Source organism: Brassica oleracea, chromosome C7 (genome assembly GCF_000695525.1).
Source record: "Brassica oleracea var. oleracea cultivar TO1000 chromosome C7, BOL, whole genome shotgun sequence".
NCBI classification, from domain to species: domain Eukaryota; kingdom Viridiplantae; phylum Streptophyta; class Magnoliopsida; order Brassicales; family Brassicaceae; genus Brassica; species Brassica oleracea.
This window is the reverse complement of record NC_027754.1, coordinates 10,162,024-10,176,769: the sequence shown is the minus strand read 5'-3', so window position 1 is coordinate 10,176,769 and position 14,746 is coordinate 10,162,024. Positions and strand designations below refer to the sequence as shown.

General features: G+C 30.4%; 2 long non-coding RNA genes across 4 annotated transcripts; both read left to right on the top strand.

Annotated features, from left to right (window-relative positions):
• The first annotated feature begins 2,605 nt into the window (after window positions 1-2,605).
• On the top strand, window positions 2,606-4,115 carry LOC106303807. 3 transcript variants are annotated; one of them, XR_001262537.1, is made up of 3 exons: window positions 2,606-2,702; window positions 3,008-3,181; window positions 3,308-4,115. It is a non-coding gene; the product is annotated as an uncharacterized LOC106303807 (long non-coding RNA). The 3 variants fall into 3 exon arrangements; XR_001262535.1 differs by having other exon boundaries at window positions 3,001-3,181; XR_001262536.1 differs by having other exon boundaries at window positions 2,606-2,908; window positions 3,001-3,181.
• Window positions 4,116-5,856: 1,741 nt separating this feature from the next.
• LOC106301931 lies at window positions 5,857-7,538 on the top strand. The gene is made up of 4 exons (XR_001262306.1): window positions 5,857-6,138; window positions 6,222-6,643; window positions 6,715-6,845; window positions 6,932-7,538. It is a non-coding gene; the product is annotated as an uncharacterized LOC106301931 (long non-coding RNA).
• Window positions 7,539-14,746: the final 7,208 nt, after the last annotated feature.

Sequence of the window (14,746 nt, the reverse complement as noted above, 5' to 3'; positions counted from 1 at the left end):
CTACTCCTGTATTATTTTATTTCCAACATATACTATTCAAGTTCTGAAGCGGATCAAAATACCGAGTCTGAGACGGTTACCGAGAATGAATACTGATGTGCCTTTAGGAAACCAAAATTAAGCACTGTCTACCTACAATCAGAGTTCCAAATGGTGTACGGAAACACTTAGCATACCTTATATCTTCAGCTTCTAAACGAGAAATGGCAAACGGTTCATATGACTTGTGACGAATGAAGCTTACATGAAACGAACCAACATTTCTAAAAGAGCCCAAAATAACAAGTTTGACCGTGCAATTGACTCATTACTAACACTGGCTGGGTCATCAATATGAACTCGTTATATTGGGGAACAGTGGCTGTATTTCAAAGTAGAGGGACACATACACATTTTGTCTTAGAATACTGGATAACAATGATCGAATTAAATAAGAAAACTAAAACTTTTGTTCCGCTTTATGATTTTTATTTTGTCTCATTTTAATTCATTTTAAGATTGAACAAGAAGTATTTATTTCTTTGAGTTTTTTACTCATTAAATAATATTTTTATTTTATTAAATTACTTTTCATTTTTTTTTGTTAAAAATACACAAATAAGCATTTTACCAAATGCTTGAAGATGATGAAGTAGAACATGGAATTATTCATTTTGGAGAACCATTCATGTATCCTTAATTACTCTGTGAGTATATATAAAGGATACAAATGAATATGGATCCAGAACGTAATTGAAGATATGTAATATGAACTAATTCATGGTTATAAAGAACAATGTAACGATTAAAATATGTCTATGTATATACATTAAACTATCCGAAAAGTTTAAGCAAGATTATCAGTTGAAGTAGACTGGTGACATATTCAGGAAAGTGTTGCAATCTTTCTTAACAAATGTATTCAAAATGCAACTTAGAGCTATTTTGAGAAAATATTTGGTCATTCACAAGAAGCTAAAATCAGAAAACTCTATGAAGTGTTGAAGATGAGGTTGATTTGCTTAGTCCTATCCAAACCAAACGAGCTCACACAACTTCATCTAATATTACAATCCAAACAAATTATTGATCAACTTTAAAAGATCTATTGGTGCAATCGATGGACACATGTTCATGCCACTATTTTGAGAAAAGATATAGAAAAGGATTGGAACAATAAAAGTAACATGAGTATAAATATTTTAGCTATATGCTATATGGACATGTTGTTTTCTGGGGATAATTTATTCGTGGAGTCATTACTTATGCTTTTGAACATCATGTCGGCCTTCAATTTTTTTATAGAAGAATTCCGGCTTCAAGGTCGTATTCATTCATGCATCCGGATAAAATGAAAAACTTAGACTAAAGAAAGATATTTCCATATTTCAAAATATGGAAGGATCTAACCTAATTTTTGACCAAGGACAACTAATTAAAAGGGGACCCAAACTCTAGAATAAGGTATCTACTATTCAAGACTTCGATTATAGAGTTAGGTGGCTAGAACTAGGGTTTATTATCCAATATGTTGTAGTCCCTACTCTCTTTATCAATAGTAAACTACTTTTGATCCTTGTTTCTATGTATTACTAGTCACTTGTTGTTTCCGTAGTGCCATAAAGAACTATGTACAAATTTACCCTAACAGTTCGACGCTAGAAAAGGGTAACCAGAGCTACTGGCGATAATGAAAAGTGAGCATAACGAGCAACCTTCAGCCATCATGGGTGAAACGGAGTTGCGAGCCCATCTCGCGGATATGTACGACAGATTAATGAGATGCACACAGCTCGGAAAAGCAAAGCCTCAATGAGTACTCACCTCGGAGGTCCAAGCTTTGAAAGGTAGGATAGAATAACGCTCCAAGTATTTAGAGAAAAGTGCAGGAAAGATATCACAGCTCGAAGCCGAAAACCTAGTTCTTCTAGAGGAATACTCAGCTCTCAACACAATAAGTAAGAAGCAGCACAGACGCGTTCAATCTATGCAACCCCTAGAAACTTCAGCTAAGGGAGGTAATATGATTCAATGGGCTCCACCACTGAATGGAGAGATGACGAATGTGACTGACACCCTTGCGATAAACCAAGTGAACCCGATAAAAATGATGACGACAACGACAAGGATACGGATGTGGAGATGCGGAAGCAGCCGTGGCGAAAAAATTGGCAGAAATGGCCTATCTTGAAAAGGTTTTCTCCGAGAAATTAGAAGCAGTCTAGTCATTGATAGAGAGGCTTCCGGGTATCGTTCACCCAATCAGTCAAGTGCCACATTTAACTAGACTTCACCTTATTTATTTTTTATTCCTTCTCCAAATTCAATTATAGTGTGCTGTTTAACTTTTATAGATTTTTACAAGCTCTTGTGATATATACATATATATACACCCACGCACACACACATATATATTATATATATATATCTCCATATATCTATTACTATAAAGAATATATATATATAAAGTAATGTTTCCTCTCTCCTGGTGATGCCACGTCATTAAGTGGATGAAGAAGGAAGTGACACGTGTCCACCTTCTTTAAAATGTTGCGTTTTATTAAAACTGTCTCGATTTATATGGGTTTTGTTTTTATCTGGGCCGAATTACGAAAAGAAGGCAAGCCCGTTTATTCCATCTCGTCTTCCTGACACACGAATTTAGGGTTAGCCGTCGCTGCGAAGGTCTGATTCTGTGAGCCATCAATGGCGGTTCTGAAAAGGTATGTAGTTCGTCGTTTCGTCTGCAAATTTTGAGTCGGTGACTGTTCATATCATGTTCGTTTTCATCCTTCTCATCCCAACCGTTACAAATCGAATTGATTCAACCCCATTACCCAAAGCTTTACTCTTCATGCACATTATAATCACGATCTCGCATCCAGTGCATCTAATCCTTCATCTAGGCGGTGATTCTCACCTATAAAAAGTTTAGGCCTCATCCCTTGATCATCATATTCTTTTTTTTTTTCATTCTTTTGGAGATAGTTTCGCTAATGTCTACAGTTTGCTCACTTTCAGACATCAGCTCACTGCAGGTTCCATGTTCTCTGTTAGCGGATTTGATGTCATTCTCTTTCTTCTTCTGTTTGGAGAGGAGAATCTGAAGATTCAAATGAAAGGTGTTAAAGCTTTGGAGACTCCAGGAGCAAGCAAAGACCTCCATCGGCTCGAGAGGCATCTCCAATGGCTGGTAAACTAGGTCTGTTTTGCATGTCGAACCATGGCTCTTTCCATTTTAGACAGAGAATGAATGAAATGAGAGAGAATGTCACTTACAATAACATGAACACATCAGGTTTCATGCTCTCTTAGTCTGTCTGTGCAGGTCGTTTATTCCTCAATGCCACATCATGACACACTTCCCACATTAAAGACACAAAAATGCAGGCTCCATAGAGAAGAGAGTGGTTCCTCTGCCACATCTTCCAAGTATGGTGGTGTTAAGAAAATTGAATCCGTCACACAATCTGAACTTAATAGCAACGATCTCAATTCACCCCTCAGATAAGTTCACCGAATAAGGATCACTATAATTACATGACCAAATACATGTGTTGTTTGCGTTGTCTCTCCTTTTCATGTTGGGCTCAATTAACTTATTAAAAAGTCTCTTATTTAACAATAACTAAATAAGAGATTTGTTGTTACTTGCTTTCTGCATTAGCTCATTATCTAAGCTTCACATTAGAAAAGTTATAGTAATTGTGGAGTTTCTGATGGTATGGATGGAGTTGTAATTGTAAAACTTTCTGTGGTCCCAAATACAGTGATGAAACGCAGTGTTCGGACCGCACAAACGGGCATCTGATTATGTTCCAGTTATTGAAGGACGTCCAGCCAGCACAGAAGCAGAGCCTACACATACTGATTCAGTCATAACCTCTACCGAGACTCCCATTGATGATGAAAAGACCCCAGTTCAAAGAAAGCTAGCAAACACTGATAACTCCAACTGTGGAGACTTGGAACTCGCAAAACACAATCGAGTTCCATTTTTTTGTTTCAAAGCTCTATTTTTCCTTCAATAATGTTGTAGTCCACATACTTTAATTAGCAGCAAGAGGTTGTTATTTAATCTTTATTTGGTTATTTGTTATGAGCATTACTTAATTTGAATTATAAATATTTTTAAATAGGTCCATCTGAATATGGGCGTCGGCACTAACTAAACCTAACAAAATAATCTCCATTTTTTTGGTACATGGCCTCATTTAGGTTCTGTATATTTAAGGTTTTGTGATGTGTATCGCATTAGCTTAGTGGGCTAATGTTTATGCTTATTGCAATATTTATGCTTATTGAAATTTAGTCCATAATTGGTTATCGAATTTAAATTTAAGAGAAAATGAAAAAAAATTGAGAAACAAAGAATTTAATACATAATCAAAACATATATTTAGAAAAACAGTAAGAGAAACTTGCCAAGTTGATTGGTAAAGCCTCAGAAATTTTATCTACACATTACTTCCTCAAGCTGAAGCTGAAAGGACTCATGTGCAGATGGTTTAAAGCTCACGCCTAGCACTGATTTATGGTTTCTCATAGTTTTTTTCCTAATTTGTTGATTCTTTCATAAGTTTCAGTTAGCAAACTCCTTATAGTAATTGTACATAACATTCCTTCCAAGATGATCAAAAAACAGTAAGAGAACCAACAAACATGTAAGCAAAATAAAATTTTTCTTTTACCAAAAATAAATAATATAACTTAAAAATACATAACTTTAAAAAATATATAGTGAAATTTCATAAAAATAAATATATAGTGATATCTCATAAAATAGTGTCATAAATCATTAATGATATTTTCAACAATTTTGATCCGACCAATATAAACGGAAAAATGTTGATCAGACGTTTTTTTTGTTTTAATCACAAAAATCAAGTTAAGTGAACTTAATAAGATATTATTACAAAATCAAAATAAAAATCTTAGATAATCATTATTTTTTCACAAAATAATAGTTAGAAAACAAAATAAAATAAGATAAAAAACAATAAATACAAGAGTAAAAATGTATAAGTTTGTTTTTATTGTATAAAAAAATTATATATTATTATATCTAACTAAATGTAGTCTAGCATTACAGCCATTTAACATTGTCTTCACGAGTCTGTACTAAAAAGAATATTTGGAAGTTCAAACTATCAACAAACTTTCATGTCATGGATAACAAGTGCAACCTTTGCTTCTATTCCAAGCAAGTTAAGAAATTCATAACCATCCTTTGATATGATGTTACCGATCCGACCTTAAAATGCAACAACATCATCAATGCTTCATGCATTCTACATGTTGTATCGAACATATTAGTCACAAATTAATATATAGATTGATTGCAATATTTGATGTCTGAGAACCAAATTAATCGTCCAAGTCAATATTCTAAAAACTACAAAAGTGAAAATGTATGAATAACACAATAGATCGGTGTAAACAACACTAATCGATTAAAATTATTACTTCGCCAACTAAATGAACATACAAAAGAAAATTGTATCGTAAAAGAAAATACATCACATCCAGCGCGTAGCACGGGCCGGCCCTAGTCTTTATATATAAAGAAGGGCTTGAATCCCTCCCACAGTGTCCAGCTAGGATGCCATGTTATCAATTAAGGCACTGCTGTTGCGACACCTGTCCTGATTCACAAAACGCAGTGCGTCATTTAGTTTGTCTCCCGTACGGGCTTCTTTTATTTTTGGCCTGTTCAAAGAAAATGGGCTTTGATTCATACTAAGTAGAGAAAGGAGGGCTTAACACGTGTCAAAACTCTCATACGCATTTTGCTTCTTTCTTTTTAGTTCTTGACGGGTTTATTGGGCTACTATTTTATAATAATTAAAATGTTGATTATCCAGCCCAATAGAAAGAGTGAAGCCGACATTCTTTTCTAGGGTTTCTTGCCTGCTGCAAAATCCCGGGAGACTTAACCGCTAATGGAGCTTCTGAGATTCCCATAGAGACGATCCTTCGTCCGTAATCGGTGCATCTATGACTGCTCACGATGTCGATTCTTCTCCTCACAAGCGTTACAAGCCGCATTGATTTAACGTCATTAAGGAGATCTTAACTCTTACGACCCACTGCAACCACGACCACTCAATCAATGATTCTTATCCCTCTTCCAATCGGTGTATCTACACCTATAAAAAGGTAAGGCCTCATCCTTGAGAATCATCTTCACAGTTTCAGTACAATTCATTCTGTTCATGTCTTCTCCGCCGTGATTCATAAAGGAAAATTGCCGGCCAGCTGGAATATGCTTTGACAGAGTACATATCTCACTCCTCCACCGTATAAGAGCATAACGGCCTCTCCGGGTCTGCTTTTTCCCTAAGAGGAAGTATATCAGCAAGTGCAGAAGAAAAGGAAAGCAGAGGCATGATGGGTAATACGATCGAATAAGAGCTACGTCACCGTTGAAGATCTGAAGAGAATTCTCATAGACGCAGCTTCAGCGGCGGAAGGAAATCACTTGGTCGCTGAGGAGGGAGGCCATCACTTGGCGGTGGTGGTGGTCGGCGTTGGTTTGTGTAACGGGTGCGTGGACCTCATGTCAAGTTCTCCAATGACACCGAGCGGCTTCAGTTTATCAGCATCATAGTAAAAAGGTCGTCTTGGTGCTCATATCAAACGTGTCATTGGACTCTTATATGAGGTTTTGGCTTCTTTCTTGCTAATTTTATATCATTCATATATGTGAAGTTGATTTTTTTTTGGTTCTTGCAGACAAGGCAAACCTTTACACCAGAGCAAATAAACCAAAACTGTTATGTTATTATGCTTGCCAACAAGGCTGTTTTTGATAGTTTGATGAACAATGCCAAAGTGTACTATATGAGAGGAGGTTCTCTTACAAGGTATGAACTTTACCTTTGATCAAAGTTGCTTTATCTTTCTAACTTCAATAAATATACCCTAAGTCCCTAATGACTTCAAACCTCAGGTCGAGGTTGATGATGAGTTCAAATCTATGCTCCAAGACATAGACATCCCGAGTAACCTGCTTGACGTGGAGAAGGAGCTGTTTAAGATTTGTCTGTAGCCACTGATGGACACTTCGCAGAGGAGAGATGCTGCACAGATTCAATGTGAGCAGAATAACCAACAGCAAAGAGCTGATAATGTTTGCTTGTGCAGTCACTTCATAAGTTCAAGTACTTAGAGATCAGAGATGAGACCATGGAAGCAAAAGAAAATGCACAAGTGACACTCTTTACACTTTCGCTACCCGAGGAGAACAAGATCATAATAGGCGGTGCCATACTTGCCTAACTGGAGCTTCTCGAGAATGGGTTCCCAAAAGGGAAGAAAGATGCAGTGACAGCATTGTTTGATCTATTGATCAGGGAAACATAGTTAGAGCGATTAAAGCTAATATAGCTGCTGCATTGGTAAAGATGCCTATGACAGATTCCGAAATTAGTGATGAGATTATTAAAGATGTTTTGTGATTGTTAGAAAGTTTCTTCAAGCCCGAAGCGATGTGTCATATTAGTCTTATGGTTGTTTTGTGGTTTTTGTTTTTCTATGCCACAAAAAGTTAAATCTTACATATTGTACCATCTTCAACGAACCTTAAACCCCCATATAGTTAGCTTGAGTTGCAAGAAATATAAAATTCATGAAGGGTAGCAGATAGTCGTTGAGTTCGTTGCAATGAACCTTGGGAATCCAAATAGCTTCTATTTCATATCAAAATGCCTTCACTTTATTTTTGTTCTCTAAAAATTGTAATTATTCACCCAAAATGGTAACAACTATTCATATTTACTCTATTTCTAATTTTTAACAACATCAATAGCATATGGTACCACAAACTTAACTTCAAATATATAACATATTATAAAAATATACGAAAAAAATTATTAAAATTATTTATACGTCTATAATTTTATATATGTGACTTTAGTTATTACATACTGCATACCAGGAATTAGTGGCTGATCAAGGTTTTTAAATGCTTTTATTTAAATATTGAATCTAATTGCCAAACATAAGTAACATACCCAATCTTTTGATTCTTCTATTTTTGAGTAAAAAATCAAATATAGAAAATATAATCAATCTTCTCATATAATTTTTTTATAACAGTAGCTAAATCTATGTTCAAATATGCTACCTTGGTAAAGCTAAATCTCATCCTCTCTCAACACCCAATTTATTCATCTATAACTTTCGACATCGCCTATCAAAATAACTTAAATGGTCCAAATGTTCAATGCATAAATTTTTAAGCAAATATAACTGGTGAATATGTGAATATACACACTTTCTAAGATTTAGTTTAATGTAATAACCTAAAAATAAGTTTATATGAATCCCACTCAATAAGTTTTTATATTTATTTGTGTCCATCTACGGTCTTGTACATTCGAGGGCGCAAATGAAAAAGATATTTTATTGTTTATGTACATACAAACAAATTTTCTTTTGTTAATCATGTTAAGTCATACAAACATATTATTATCTAATAAATTTTAAAAATTGAAGAACATTATAAATAATTTATGTATCTTTTTAATAAATATATTAAATGTATATCATATTTATAATCAACATTTGTATAATAGCTAAAAAATTGGGGGCCAAAAAATTGAAAAAATGGGTACCCTAGACCATTGCTTCAGTTAGCTCAGTCCAAACACGTCCATGTCTATACGAGCCATTCCGTTTACATTTTCAAATAATACTTGAATAATTTAAATTATTTGCTACACAAAAAATATACACATATTATATTTCTCGATAAATAATAATTCATCACATACATTATAAAATTCCTAAACTATATAAATATGTGACTCTCAAAAGTGTTGCCCCTGTTCAAATAACAACTTCTTCATTTTAAACAAATTGCAACATTATCAAACCACCAGTACTAAATATAAAATCACTACACCAATGAAAAACTACTTCAAATAGAGCTGTCTTATATAATAATTTTAAGTGTTATTGGCAAGTGATATTAATTGGTTATAGACTTACATTTTCTTTTTAGATCTAATTAAAATAAATAAAAATTAAAAATCATCGACCAATCAAATTATAACAATTTTGTAAGAGTTCACATATTATCGACACATAAGCAAAAAACACTAAAGTGACTTCTCAATTAATATATAGTAGGATGTTTTTTTTTTATTATTTTGACGTCGAACGGCCATTCTATTACTCAAGCTTGAGGTGGTCTGGGTAACCACACCGAAATAGAACAACCAATGAAAAGTAACTCCCTACGAAAGGTCCAAGCAGTCTTAGCAAAAAAAAAATCATAAAACTGGTTACGCACTCGTTGCACATAGGTGATTTTGAAGTCCGGGAAGCAAATCTGCAGCGTCTCTATCTTCTCCAATTATGTCGCGAAGCTTGGCGACTCATGGGGTTCCTTTATCATTGCAATCAGCTCCTTGCAGTCTGTTCCAAAGCTCTGGCATGGCGAGTGTTGAAGCATATTCTCCATCGCCCATCGCAGTGCTTCTACCTCCGAATGCAATGCTGATTCACATCGAGTGAAATTCCGTGTTCCCATAAGTTGTGTGTTCTCCCCGCTATCCATCCAGATCCATCTGCATCCACTAAAGCGATTAAAAGCTGTCCAAGATCCATTTAACATGCAAATATTACTCAAGCTTAAGACTTTTCTTTCCTCAATATTGCTGGCCTGTACTACTGGTGGTATCATCTCGTTTGCATTAAACCATACTTGACATTCACTTTCTGCGTATCGAACTAGTTCCAAGGGATCTCTGTCTATTCCCCTGAAAATTTTATCATTACGAGCCTTCCAAATATACCATATTATCCAGGGATAAGGATCCATGTCTTGGTTTGGTTCTAAGATTTCATTCTTCCTCTAGAGATAGTCCATGTTTGTGTAGGCGCTTGCCTCTGGAAATATACCTTGGCTTGTAGGAGTTGCTGATAAGGACCATACTTGGAGTGCTGGAGGGCATTCAAATATTGCATGTGTTACCGATTCTTCTAATTCTCCACACCTTGGGAAATAATTATCACACCTCATATTCCGCCTTACTAGATTCCTCGTTACTGCCACCTGACCCGTTATCAATTGCCATATAAGATGGTACATCTTCCTTGGCGCTTTCATCTTCCAAGCAAAGGCTTAAAGTTTAGTGATACTTGGTTCCAGTATTTCTTTTTCCTCTTCTCACTTCAACAGATTTTGAGCAATCCAGTATCCAGATTTTGAGCAATCCAGTATCCAGATTTAACTGTGTATTGGCCATTCTTCGTGTAGTTCCAGCAGAAAGTATCACGATGATGAATAGAGCTTATGGCCATACTACATATGAGTGGTATGTCATCGGGGTGGACATAATCCTCTAGTATCCCTACGTCCCATTCCTTCAATTCCTGGTTAATGAGGTCACTAACTCGCATATTCGGGTGCATCACAGGTGCTACAGGTGTAGCTGGTCTAGCAGGTATTGTTGGAATCCACGGATCCTCCCACACCTTGACTTCATAACCAGAATGAATCTTCTGTCTAATCCCCAGAAGCAAAAGCTTCCTTGCGGCGTAAATGCTTGTCCACACATATGATGTACTACTTGCAGAGATTGCTCCTAATGGCGAGGTCCTCCTATAGTATCTGCCCCTCAAGACTCGGGCAACCAGTGAATCAGGGTACTGAACCAATCCCCATAATTGCTTTGCCAAAAGTGCTAGATTAATTCTTTTGGTAGACAAACCTTTTTCCATTTCGCCCGGTGTATTTCTCTTTTTGGTGGAATCGAACTCCACCAAAATTGTGCAATGGCACTATCGAGGTTTTCGCAAATCTCCAATGGGAGCAGAAACGTCGTAAGTGTTATCTTTACAAAAGATTATCACACATTTAACATATATTCTGCGCACAACGCGGACCGACCCTAATATATATATATATGTACTTGACCAAAAAAATATTAGATAGATATCTTAAATTTTAAAATGTCAAGTTAATAACATCTTAAATGAGATATTTCTTTCAATAAAGTTGTTCTAACTATTTTTTAGAAAGTTTAAAGAGAAAATTGGCAAAATATGACACTTTCAACTTAGGTTTGTCCCAATAGGACTTTGTGAAAAATATTTTTCCCACTAGAATTTTAATTATAGTTAATACTTCTTATATTATATATTTTTTATTATTTATTTCTTCTATATTGTATATTTACTTATACTAATATTACGCTAGATATTTAATGTAATATTCTAATTTCTTATATTGTACATTTAATTATTGTTTAGTTTTTTATTATTTTATTGTATATTTTTTTATTCTAATATTTATTTTATTTTATATTAAATAACAATATTGAGATAATATTTTAACGTAATATTTGTATTTCTTCTACTGCATATTTACTTATTATTTATTTTTTCTTATATTGCATATTTACTTATTCTAGTATTTCGATAGATATTTAATGTAATATTTATATTTTTATATTGTATATTTACTGATTATTTATTTTAGTATAAAAATGTTAGATAGATGTTTAATTTAGTTTTTCTATTTCATATATTGTATATTTACTTATTGTTTATTTTTCTTATATTTTATATTACTTATTCTAATTTTCTTGTTTTTATATTAAGTGATATTATTACGATAAATGTTTAATGTAATATTTCTATTTATTATATTGTGTATTTACTTATTATTTATTTTTATATCATACATTTACTTATAAAAATATTTGGAAATAATAAAAATGTAAAACTATACATTTTTCAGATATATATTTAATGTAGTTTTTTCATTTTTTATATTGTATATTTACTTATTATTATTGTTTTTTCGATAAAGGGCTTTATTATTTATTGTTTCTTATATTGTATATTTACTTAATCTAATTTTATTACTTTTATATATAATGGTAATATAATGATAAATGTTTAATGTAATATTTCTATTTTTATACTGTATACTTATTTATTATTTATTTTAGTATACAATTTTCAGATAGATGTTTAATGTAGTTTTTTATTTCTTATATTGTATATTTATTTATTTTAATATTATGATAGATGTTTAATGTGATATTTCTATTTCTTATATTGTTTTTTATATATATTTTTCAGATATATATTTAATTTAGTTTTTCCATTTTTATATTTTATATTTATGTTTTTTTCTTATATTGTATATATACATATTCTAATTTTCTTGTTTTATATCAAATTATAATAACATGATAGATGTTTAGTGAAATATTTATATTTCTTATATTATATATTATTTTAGTAGTGATTTTTTCTTATGTTATTAACTTACTTAATTTAATATTACTTTAGATGCTTAATGTAATATTTATATTCATATGGACTTACTATTTATTTTACTATTCGTTTTTCAAACCGATGTGTAATTTAGTTTTTTCCTGCTTTTATATTGATTTTCAAATGTTATATTATTTATTCTAATTTTCTTCCATTTATATCAAATGATAATATTATAATAGTCCTTTAATGCAATATTTACTTATTATTTATTTTATTATACATTTTACAAATAGATTTTTAATGAAATTTTTCTATTTCTTATATTATATATATATTTTTTTCAATATAGTATATTTACTAATTTTAATATTACGCTAGATGTTTATTGTAATATTTATATTTCTTATATTGTATATATTTTTTTCTTATATTGCATATTTACTTATTCTTATTTTTTTGTTTTTATATTAAATGATAATATTAAGATAGATTTAATGTAATATTTATATTTCTTATATTTAATATTTACTTATTATATATTTCTATTTTCCTGATATCAAATAATAATATTATGTAATATTTCTGTTTCTGATATTATATATTAACTTATTATTTTTTATATTGTATATTTATTTATCATCAATGCTTCTTTTGAAAAATATATTTTTATATTTATGTGGACGGTCTATGGAAAACACTTAGTTTTTAATATGAGAAATAGATAATTAATGATAAGATGATAAATTCTTATATATTTAACAATTTCATATAAAAAACTAATGCAATGTTTACAATTAAAAGATAATTCTTTTACATTCTTTTGGATTCCTATTATTGATAGATTAATTTATACCAATTTTATTTTGACTAATGTAGTATTTACATTTTCTATATTGTATATTACTTTTTAATGTAGTATTTTCATTTTTTAAATTTGTTTACTTAATTATTATTATTTTTTGTATATTATATATTCACATATTTAAATGCATATTTACATGTAATTAATTTTTACATTTTAAGATATATGTATAATGTAATATTTCCATTTTTTTTTTTACATTTTAAGATAGATGTTTAATGCTTAACGTACTTTTTCCATTTTTTATATTATGTATTTATTTGTCCATATTATTTTCGTATATTATATATTTACATAATATCTATATTTTACATTTTAAGATAAATGTTTAAGGTTTAATGTACTTTTTTTTAATTGTGTATTTACATTTTAAGATAAATGTTTAATGGTTAATGTACTTTTTATATTTTTTATATTATGTATTTACTTATTAATATTATTCTTGTATATTATATATTTTTGAAATTGTGTATTTACTTATTATTGTATATATATTTCGTATATTATATATTTATGCATTTAAGTGTATATTTACTTATATTTTTGTATGTATTTACTTATTATTACTTTTTGTATATTATATATTTACATATTTAAATGTATATTTACATGTATTTAATTTTTATATTTCAAAATAGATGTCTAATGTAATATTTCCATTCTTTATTTTTCTTATTTACATTTTAAGATAGATGTTTAGTGTTTAATGTAATTTTTTCATTTTTTATATTATGTATTTACTTATTAATATTATTTTAGTATATTATATGTTTACTTAATATCAGTATTTTGCATTTTAAGATAGATGTTTAAGGTTTAATGTACTTTTTCTATTTTTTTTTTTAATTGTGTATTTACATTTTAAGATAAATTTTATTGTTTTTTTCCATTTTTAATGTAAAACGCCAATGTTTAGTAGAAGAACTTGGACAAATAGTCAAATATTTATATTTATGTTTTTTTTCTTTTTTTATAAAATGGTAATGTTACATTATGGAAATAAGCCGTTTTTTTAGTGAAAAATGGTAATCTTACATATGTTTAATGTAGTTTTTTCATTTTTTTATGTTGTATGTTTACATATTGTTGTTATTTTTAAATGTAAAATGGTAATTTTACATATGTTTAATGTAGTATTTCCATTTTTTATGTTGTATGTTTACATATTGTTGTTATTTTTAAATGTAAAATGGTAATTTTACATATGTTTAATGTAGTATTTCCATTTTTTATGTTGTATGTTTACATATTGTTGTTATTTTTAAATGTAAAATGGTAATTTTACATATGTTTAATGTAGTATTTCCATTTTTTATGTTGTATGTTTACATATTGTTGTTATTTTTAAATGTAAAATGGTAATTTTACATATGTTTAATGTAGTATTTCCATTTTTTATGTTGTATGTTTACATATTGTTGTTATTTTTAAATGTAAAATGGTAATTTTACATATGTTTAATGTAGTATTTCCATTTTTTATGTTGTATGTTTACATATTATTTTTTAAAAATAAAAATGTAAAATGGTATTCTTGCATATGTTTAATGTAGTATTTTCATTTTTTATGTTGTATGTTTACATATATTTATTATTTTCGAAATTATATATAATGTTTTTACAAAATAGTAATGTCACATTATGGAGATAAGCCGTCTTTTTTTTA